The following is a 9,717-nucleotide window of genomic DNA, read 5'->3' on the forward strand; positions in this document are numbered from 1 at the left end:
CTACGTTCCGCAGGGCCTGTAAGACCGAATTGTTCCGACAGGCCTTCGATATCTAACGGAGAGAGAGCTGCCACTGGACATCTTATAGAGCACCATGTAGAGTACTGGTGGTCACCACCGAATTTTCAGAACCGCCTACATTGTATTGTATTAATACAGCACCACTAAATGGTTTTAAATAATTTAAATATGTAATTATGTTTTATGTTTTATTGGTTTTAATGGTAGTAATGTAATGTTGTGAGCCGCCCTGAGTCCGCTTGCGGAGAGGGCAGGATATAAGCTTAATGTAATAAATAATAATAATAAATAAATTATTACATTGTTACATTGTTTACATTGTTTGCATATGACCAAAATTTTTTGGCACATTCTTTTACGGTGAATATTAACTAACATAATAGCATTTCAAAATATGCAGAGTCTTGGAATCCAGTGGCACAGCACTGTATTCTTGGATGTTACGTTAGGTGCTATGTGCCTTTTATAGTTGTACATCCACATCCCTCCTTGGATGCCTGTAAAGGAAACGCACATCCTGACCACACTCTGCTCCATGCAGGGGGGGTCTGATTCCTAGCATTTGAACTAAACTGACTGGAAGTTTGACCCTTCCTGCCCCAGTTGACTGGAAGTTTCTTACGCAATCCAGAATTAGGCAGCCCACGCCCACATGTATGATGATTGCCTGTCTCCCATTGAAAAATTGAAGAGCACATGTCTCTCACACAGGGCTTTCTTCTGAGGGAATGTCGTGGAATGGAGTTTTGGATCCCCTTCATGGAAACAGAATTCTCAAAAAAAAAAAAATGTTTAAATGTTCATGAGGGGCGCCTGTGTGTTTCTCCTTCATTTTTCTCTTTGAGAGTTCTGGCACCTTTTTCCAGAAAAAAAGCCCTGCTCACACATCTCAATAACCAAGTGAAGTTCTGCAACAGCCACTCCTCATGCCCTTCCTGCAGGTGGAGCAAATAGTTATCTCTTTGCGGAAACGCATCTCCCCTCTGGCTCACCTCTTGGAGCGTTTTATAGCCCTTTTCCCGAGGAAAGTAAAAATCTCACAAGTTACCAGGAAGCTCCTGATAAGTTTCAAAGCACCTCACTTCTCAGGGATCATGACTGAGGCCTGGAATCAGAACCTCAAATGTCTGGAGCAAATATCCTTTGTTATGCCTGGAAATTGTGTGGCCTGTATTGGTAACCGGAGAAAAAGCCCACAGGAAAAAAAGCTCACAGAAAAAAACCCACATTTGAGTTATGTAAATGCTCACAGGAAAAAAGCCCACGTGGAAAAAAGCTCATATAGAAAGAAGCCCACGTGAAAAAAATACCGTTTAAAGCACCATGGATATTTATAATTGTGGATAACCATTCATCTCCATTTATAAGAATGAACAGGGATTACCAGGACTCATTTTCAGCAGGAGCTCACAGGAATGGAGCTCTGGAAATTTTATTGTGCTCTTTCTTTCCTACTGCCCCCCTCCCCTGCAAAAAAGGGGGGGGGGAATCTTGCTTCTGGGCTCCATTATTCAAAGCCCCTGTGAGAATTTTGCTGAACTCTTAAGATCTGCCAACTTTCTAACATTTCCCTCCACCAAAAATGGGAAAATAACCCAAACCTATAAAGCAGACAGATGGAAATCTTCCTCATGCCACTGTGGCCACATAGGAGAAAGTAATTTAAAAAGTATGATGGGAGTAAGGTTTTATTATGAGAATTATAATTCAAGAAGCATTTTGGTAGATACTGAGCTGATACAATTTAGTACACAGTGATGTCAGGGGTGTGTGGCATATGCAAATGAGTTATGCAGATATGCTAATGAACTCTGGCACCTCTTTTTCTATTAAATGACCCCTGGATATTACCTATATTTTATGTTGTTAGTTTAGGATTAAAATATGCCACATTCACATGCAACAATTTGTGTTGTGATTTTGCCAAGTATAATTAAATAATAATTTCTCTATGTTATTAGTATATTTGATGGACTGCAGAGGGACCTGGCTTGGCACAAACCAACACTGGCTAATGCACAGACAGGTCAGGTCGCCTAGAGATGAAAAAGAGGAAATATGAGGCACTCCATCACATGGTTGCCACTTTGTGCAGCAATATGAGCAGGTGGAAGATAAGCTTAATTACTTAAGGAGACTGGCTAATTTGCAATGAAGAATTATATATGAGTTTTTGTTATTGTTGTTCTTAAATAATTGTTGCTTTTACTATTAGGATTAGGTAGCCTTTTGTCATGGTCACTGAGTGCAACACAATGTATTTGTTAAAATCCAAGGAAATCCAAGGAAACTGAGCAAGGAAATTAACTTATTTTAATGTTATCTTACGGTTTTGTTATCTTACGGCTTTAATTTTTAATAACAAAATAAGTAAATAATATTATTTGAAAATTTTAAGCCATCTAGTTGTGCAAAAGCTGTGAATACCAGATGGCACTTTAGAAATTACTTCATACTTCATTAAAAAGGTTGACAAAGTGTAAATTAGTACATTTAAAATATTTAATTTAATTTTAAAATATTTCTATATAGAGTTTCATTTCTGTTATTATTGTTTTTCCTTCTTAATAAAGTTCATTGATAACAAAATGGTCACTTTTATTTCCTGTATTTTCCCTTCCAAACCTTTACGCTCAAGAGCATTAAAGCCCCCTTTATACAGACCAATTTTGTATAGTAATGAATTAATATACTAATAACATAACAAAAATATTATTTAATTATACTTGATAAAATCACAACACAAATTGTTGCATGTGAATACGACAAATTTCAATCCTAAAATAACAACATAAAATATAGGTACTACCTGTTCATTCTTATAAATGGAGATGAATGGCTATCCACAATTATAAATATCTATGGTGCTTTAAGTGGTATTTTCCATGTGGGCTTCTTTCTTTTCCCCCAAGTGGGCTTATTTCCATGTGGGCATTTTTCTGTATGGGCATTTTTCCGTGTGGGCTTTTTTCTGCAAGCTTTTTTCCTGTGGGCTTTTTTTCATGGAACCGCCTGTATTAAACTGTATTGAGCTGATGCAATAAAATGAAAGATTTAGCAGGCAAACTGGAAGCATCCTTACTGAAATGCTACAGAAATGTATTTATCATGACCAGTCAAGTGAATGTTTTAAAAATGGCCACTGAATGTCTTAACTGGTACACCAACAATTAGGCCCAAGAGGGGGGACATACAACTGTCTGTGAATTAAGTGACTGTCTGTGAAGAAATGAAGTTTTCTCCTAGGAGGGCTGAGATGAGCAAAACCTCCACTGTGCATTTTAAAAGGGTTTTTTCCCTCTCGGCCAGAGAACTGGCAGTCTGTGCAATTGCTTTCCTGACAGCCCATCTTCATACAAATGGTAACAGCAGAGCTGATAAATCCAATCTCCAACAAGCTGTTCCTCTTCTCCAAAGGGAATAGAGACTTGGAGAGTTTCTAGCAAGAAATTCTTCAGGAAGAATTCTAGAGACATCCACGAAAAGATTATTTGACCTGGCCCAATCAGGTCAGGGATCAGAGAAAAGAGAGGTGATAAAAACTCCATGTAACAGGAAGGCGCTCTCTTTTCCTTGGGTGCTGCATCCAGGAGTACACACAGACCTCTCCTCTGGGAAAGCAGCCATTGACCACGTGCTTGCCTCAAGAGATGGAGTGAGTTTCAAGGTAATAGAAACTATATTGGGATCTGTAACATCCTAAGTGAAAGAATCCTGTCCTATTTTAACATGTGATAGGGCATGCATAGAGAGAGGGACATAGGATTTGCATTTTACCCATTTCTTTTGGAACCCTTTCTCAAGCTGGTGCTGTGCTAAAAGTAGGTTTTTAACAAATGCTTTAAATCTTTTGATGCTGGCCATGGTTCTCTTTACCACTGTCTTGAACATGCTATTTTAAGGGAAGCGCTAGGGGAAGGCAGGCAGTTGGCAAGTGCCTCAGATCTTGGAAGGGAAGCTGGGAGTCTGATACCTGACCCTCCCCGTGGGCAATTCTGTCAGGTGGTGGAGGCACATTACTAGAGACAGAGGGAAAAGGCCTCTTCAGGTGTTGAGAAAAATCCAGGAGGGCAGGGCAAAAACATTGTGCCACATTGTCCATGACAAATAGCAAATATATGCAAATTATGATGATAATTTGCAAATATGCTGTGCAGAAATGTACCATTTGCTAAAGATTTGCGTCCAGGCCTGAAAGAGGTTCAGGTAATAATGTGATTTCAAACACAGTTGGAGATGGTTGCTGTCAAAAGAATCTGGAAATAATGAATAAAGAACGTAACAACCAACCAAACATTATCTTAGCCACCACTGTTAAACAGAGATCAGTGGGTGGATGTGGGAGGGAAGTTTGCAACTCCTTCCTTTTGTATGTGAAAACACTGTACCCAATGCTTTTAATGTGCTCAGCCATGCATGTGCACACACCCATGTCTTCCAGGATCCATTTATCCATTTATTTTTCAAAGAAATGATGCCGAATGCATTTGGTTAAAAATATATCCAAATACGAACAGATTGTCTTCTGAGCATGCCAAGCACTTTCATGAAACTGTAAGCTGTTAATGATGCATGCTTGGTCCAAAGCTTCCTCTTCCACACTCCAGCCCTTTGGCACAACCCTTTGAACGGCTCTGTCACTCTCCATCAGTTCCAAGCTATCTTGGTCTTGTTTTCCAAATGGCCACAACCAGGTACTAACATTCTCTTGACTTCTGGTTTTGGCATGATGCCATTGGGGGTGGGGTGTCACAGAGCTCACTCCAGTGACCCCCCCCCCCGAATTGCACGGGTTGAGGGGGTCCGGAAACCCAGATCCCAAAGGAGACCCTAGAAGAGCGGTCTCTGAAGCATGAGGCAACTCAAAATCTAGGGATCTTTTCCTTGTCTGCCCTGAAGCCTGGCCATTGCAATCGTCATTTTGATTGGTACCCAGTCATGACTACCGGGCACTAAAGTAACTGGATTTTAAGCATTTTCCTACTACAAACATCGAAGAAACAACCTGCAAGTAAGTCTACTTTTGAATGTTACCCATTAATTTTACTTCTAGTATAATACCAAACTCAGCTATTCTGAAAGAGAGAGGAGGGGGGACTTGGGACTCCGCTCCCCCAGAAGATCAGCTCTCAAACTCAAAAAGAACAAATTTTTAATAACTGCCATTATTTTTAAAAGAAGAACTTGGATTGACTGTCTATATATATTGAGTGATTTGATTTAAAATTAAACAAGCAGGGACTGGACTTTTAACACACTACAAGAAAAGGCTGAATGTGATTGAATATGTGAGGAATTTATTTTGGACTTTATTTGGACTGCAATAAATTTACCTGGAATATAGAAGAAGATAAATTTACAAGTAAAAATTTGAAAGGATTTAAGTGGATTCTCTGATCTTAATGGAGTTTGTTATTGGACTTAGTTAAGCCATGGGGAAGATGGTGCTTCAAGCAGAAGAGGAATTTAGCCAGAAAGATTTTAGTGCTGCTATACAGCAGGAAATTGGTCTCTTCATGAATTTTTTACTAGATCAGATACAAAAACTTCTTGATAAATGTAATAAACCAGAAAACATACAGGAACAAATCTGTCAAGGAATACAAGAGCTGCCTTACGAGTCAGTAAAGGCGGAAGCGCAATCGTTTTAGAATTGGCTTGTCTAAACCTACAACGGAAGAGGAAAATACGTCCTTGCAGGAAGAAGAGAAACCATAAGCCATTAAGACAGAAAAGTGGGAGAGTGAGCTCAACATGGTTCCCATGTTTTCTGTGGAGCTAATGAGAAACAGAAGCTTGCCAACTTAACAAAAATTTGGGGGACTACTGCAAGAATCAAGAGGATTAAAACCTGGAAGGCCTTCAAAAAGAAGAGTTAATGAGACTGTACCACCCAACTGGTATAAGATTTTGAAGTTTTTTGGGATTAAAATTTTCCATACCAAATTGGAACTTTGACTTTTAAGGGACTCTTTAAATTTAAAATCAAGGCTTAAAAATCATGGGATTTTTATTTTTAAATTGAATTGAAAACTTAACTTTTTAGGGATCTGTGAAATTTTTAAAGCCAAAATTAAGATTTAACTATTATGGGGTATAAGGGAATTTATATTTAATAAGATGAAAAATAAATGAGGATGCTGTTAAAAGTGGGGGCCCTTAATGATTACAGGACTGATTAATATTTTTAGACTAAATTGGAACTTCAACTATTAAGGGACTTTTAAAAATTAAAATCAAAGTAAAAAAAATTATGGGATTTTTATTTTGTTACCCATATTTCTACTTTTTATTTTAAATGGAATTGGAAGCTTGATTTTTTAGGGATCTGTGAATTTTAATGTCACAATGAAGATTTAATAATTATAAGGGAACCTAAATTTGATAAAATGAAAAACCATCTGAGGGTGTTGTTAAAAATGGGGGTCTTCAATGATTTATGCTTAATAAGGTGGTAAAACGTTATATTGTGAAGATAAAACGATTCCTGAATATAAACATTGTGGACAAATGAATATTTAACTAGGAATAATCATGGGAATTTAAAAATTAGTTTTAAATGTGGACACTCAATAGTTTATATCTTTAATGAATTTGAAGGTTTTGAAAGCTAACATAATTTGAAAATTAAATTCATAACAAGGTATTCTTGGGTATAAATGCTCAAATTGATAGTGTTAGGTAAGAAAATGTATATGTATATTGTTTGAATTATGTTATAAGTGCTTACGATATCATCGATCTGAAATTTGGGAATGTGATTTTATTATATATGTAAGTATGGGACTAAGTAAATGTGAGAAGCATTAAGTTTGGAGCTGTACCTTTAAAATATTGTTATTAGGAGATTATTGTATTATAAAGCCATTATAAACTTTTTAATATGTTAATGACCAGAATCTCTCTGTTAAGAAGATGAGGAGAAGGTAATGCAAAAAGATGAGATCCGGATGTTTAAGCATTTTGTAAGATTACAGGATTTTATATCATTATATCATTAAATATAAGGATTTAAAATGCCTTTAGAAGATAGGGTAGTAACTCTTCAGTGCTTGAATACTTGCAGGTATTGTGAACTATTTTTCTTTTTATAATATTTTTAGTATGTAATGTAGAAAAATTATTGTGTAAAACTGTATTCCCCCCTTTCATTCCTTTCTCTATGTCCCTTCGCTTCCTTTATAAACGTAATAAAATTTTAAACCTTAAAAAAAGGAAATATTCTCTTACTTGCACATCAATAATACTTGCTTTTGCATCAGTGCTTTCCAACAGCCATTCAGAACCTCATTCAAGCATGTAGTTCTTCAGAAGAAACCAGGGGGCTCCAGTACCTGCTCTCTTCCCAGGGTCTGAGAAAAACTGCAGTAAGACTACTGCAAAAATGTATAATTTCATTCACATTCTATTACTCTGGCATTAACAAAAATTCCAGAAGGATTATATATACCATATTAAGCACATTTACTGTCACAGATGTTGAAATTAAAATACAAATAAGATATTGCAAAAATGTATCATCCATTTAATGTTCTCCTTTTGTTAGTCTCCAAACAAGATTTACGTTTTGAGAGAAACATGTACATTTTATAACTATTTTTGCTATCACCCAGACCAGCGTTTCCCAATTGCAGGGTCAGGACCCGGCACCAGGGCACGCAGGGCTCAATGCCGGGCCCTGGGGCCTCCCATCCCCTGGCCGCCCCCGTGCCTCTCCCGCCATGGCATCGCACCCCCACCTCCTCCTCCCTCCCTTCCCCACTGCTGGTAAATTTCAGGCCTTGTAAAGTTCCCTCTCCCCTCCTTGGTGACAAAAACAGGGCTGAACTAACTCAGCACTGGGGCAGGCTGCCGGCACTTCGAACAGACCAGGAAGTGTGGGGGAGGGATCAGCTGCCCACCCATTCCAGGCGCAGCCCGTTCAAAATCCAAGCCCCTTAGGGTTTCCTGTTGAACACTCTTCCGTACTATGAACAAGGGAGGGGGGTGACAAGACCAAGGGATCCCTATAGGTTATTGTGCTGCTACAAAGAGATTCTATTTGAGTTTGCTGCACAACCGGCTGAGACAATTTCTATTTTAAAAAGAGGAAGGGGGAGAGCAGAGGTAGATGAGCTTACCACAAGGATTGCATGTGGCACCTTGGTTCATTCTGAGGGAGGGAGGGCACATGCTGGCAATGTGCATGAGAGTAAGAGATACCACTGGCTGCTCTGCTCTGGCCTCATTGAAAGCCTTTTCCCCCATAAGCCTCTACAGCAGCCTCCAGCACGCAACCCCGCCCTGTAAGCTCTGTATTTTAGCTGAGGAGGGGCGGGAGAAGTGTTGATTTGGAAGACCTTGGCTATCGCTGGTGCAGACTGCAGCACCGCTGCTGATTGCAACAGGTGGAGGGGAATTGTGCTTTTAAAAGAGATAACTCCCCTCCTCCACTCTAGAGCTTCTGGAGCACTGCTCCAGGGTGCTCCGGCCCAAACAGAGGCATGGTTCCAACATCATATTCTTATTGAGAAGTTAGTAAAATGTGGTTTGGATCCTATTACTGTTAGGCAGATCTGTAACTGGTTGACCGATTGCACCCAAAGAGTGCTTGTGAATGGTTCCTCATTCTCTTGGAGAGGAATGACAAGTAGAGTGCCTCGAGGATCTGTCCTGGGATCTTTTTTGTTTAATATCTTTATAAATGATTTGGATGAAGGAATAGAGGGAATACTTATTAAATTTGCAGAAAATACTAAATTGGGGAGTGGGGAGGGGGTTATCAAATACAGAAGACGACAGAGTCAGGATACAGGATGATCTTGACCAGCTGGAAAACTGGGCTAAAACCAATAAAACGAATTTTACGAGGGATAAATGTAAAGTTCTGCATTTAAGTAGGAAAAATCCAGTTCATCCAGTGCAGCACAGGATGGGTGAGACTCGTCTTGGCAGTACTATGTGTGAAAAGGATCTAGAGGTCTTAGTGGACCTTACACTGAACGTGAGTTGGCAGTGTGACGCAGTAGCTAAAAAGACAAATGGGATTTCATGTGCTATCAAAAGAAGTATAGTGTGCAGATCATGCAAAGTGATGGTATTGCTTTACTCTGCTCTGGTAAGACCTCACTTGGAGTATTGTGTTCAGTTTTGGGCACCACATTTTAAGAAGGATATAGACAAGCTGGAACGTGTCCAGAGGAGGGCAACAAAGATGGTGAGGGGTCTGGAGACCAAGTCCTATGAAGAAAGGTTGAAGGATCTGGCCCTGTTTAGCCTAGAGAGGAGGCAGCTGAGAAGTGACAGGATCACCATCTTCAAGTCCATCTTCAAGTGGTGCAGCTGTCAGACTAAAACAAGAGAGTTGATAACCACATTGCAGAACAACAAGTTGCCTTGAGGTCATTGCAGCTACTTCAGGCTCTGCAGGTGGTATGCCTAGGGTGACCATAATGTCTGAAGGCCAGCCAGGGACACTGGGGGGGGGGGTGCGCGCGAAGCGTGCGCGCCGCCGGAAACAGGAAGTGACGTCACTTCCGGTGACGTCATGCCACCACCGGAAACAGGAAGTGGCATCACTTCCTGTGACATCATTTCCCCCGCGTCACCTGCCGGAAACAGGAAGTGACGTCACTTCCGGTGACGTCACTTCCGGTGACGTCATGCCACCACCGGAAACAGGAAGTGGCATCACTTCCTGTGACATCATTTCCCCCG

Source organism: Heteronotia binoei, chromosome 11, assembly GCF_032191835.1.
Source record: "Heteronotia binoei isolate CCM8104 ecotype False Entrance Well chromosome 11, APGP_CSIRO_Hbin_v1, whole genome shotgun sequence".
NCBI lineage: Eukaryota > Metazoa > Chordata > Lepidosauria > Squamata > Gekkonidae > Heteronotia > Heteronotia binoei.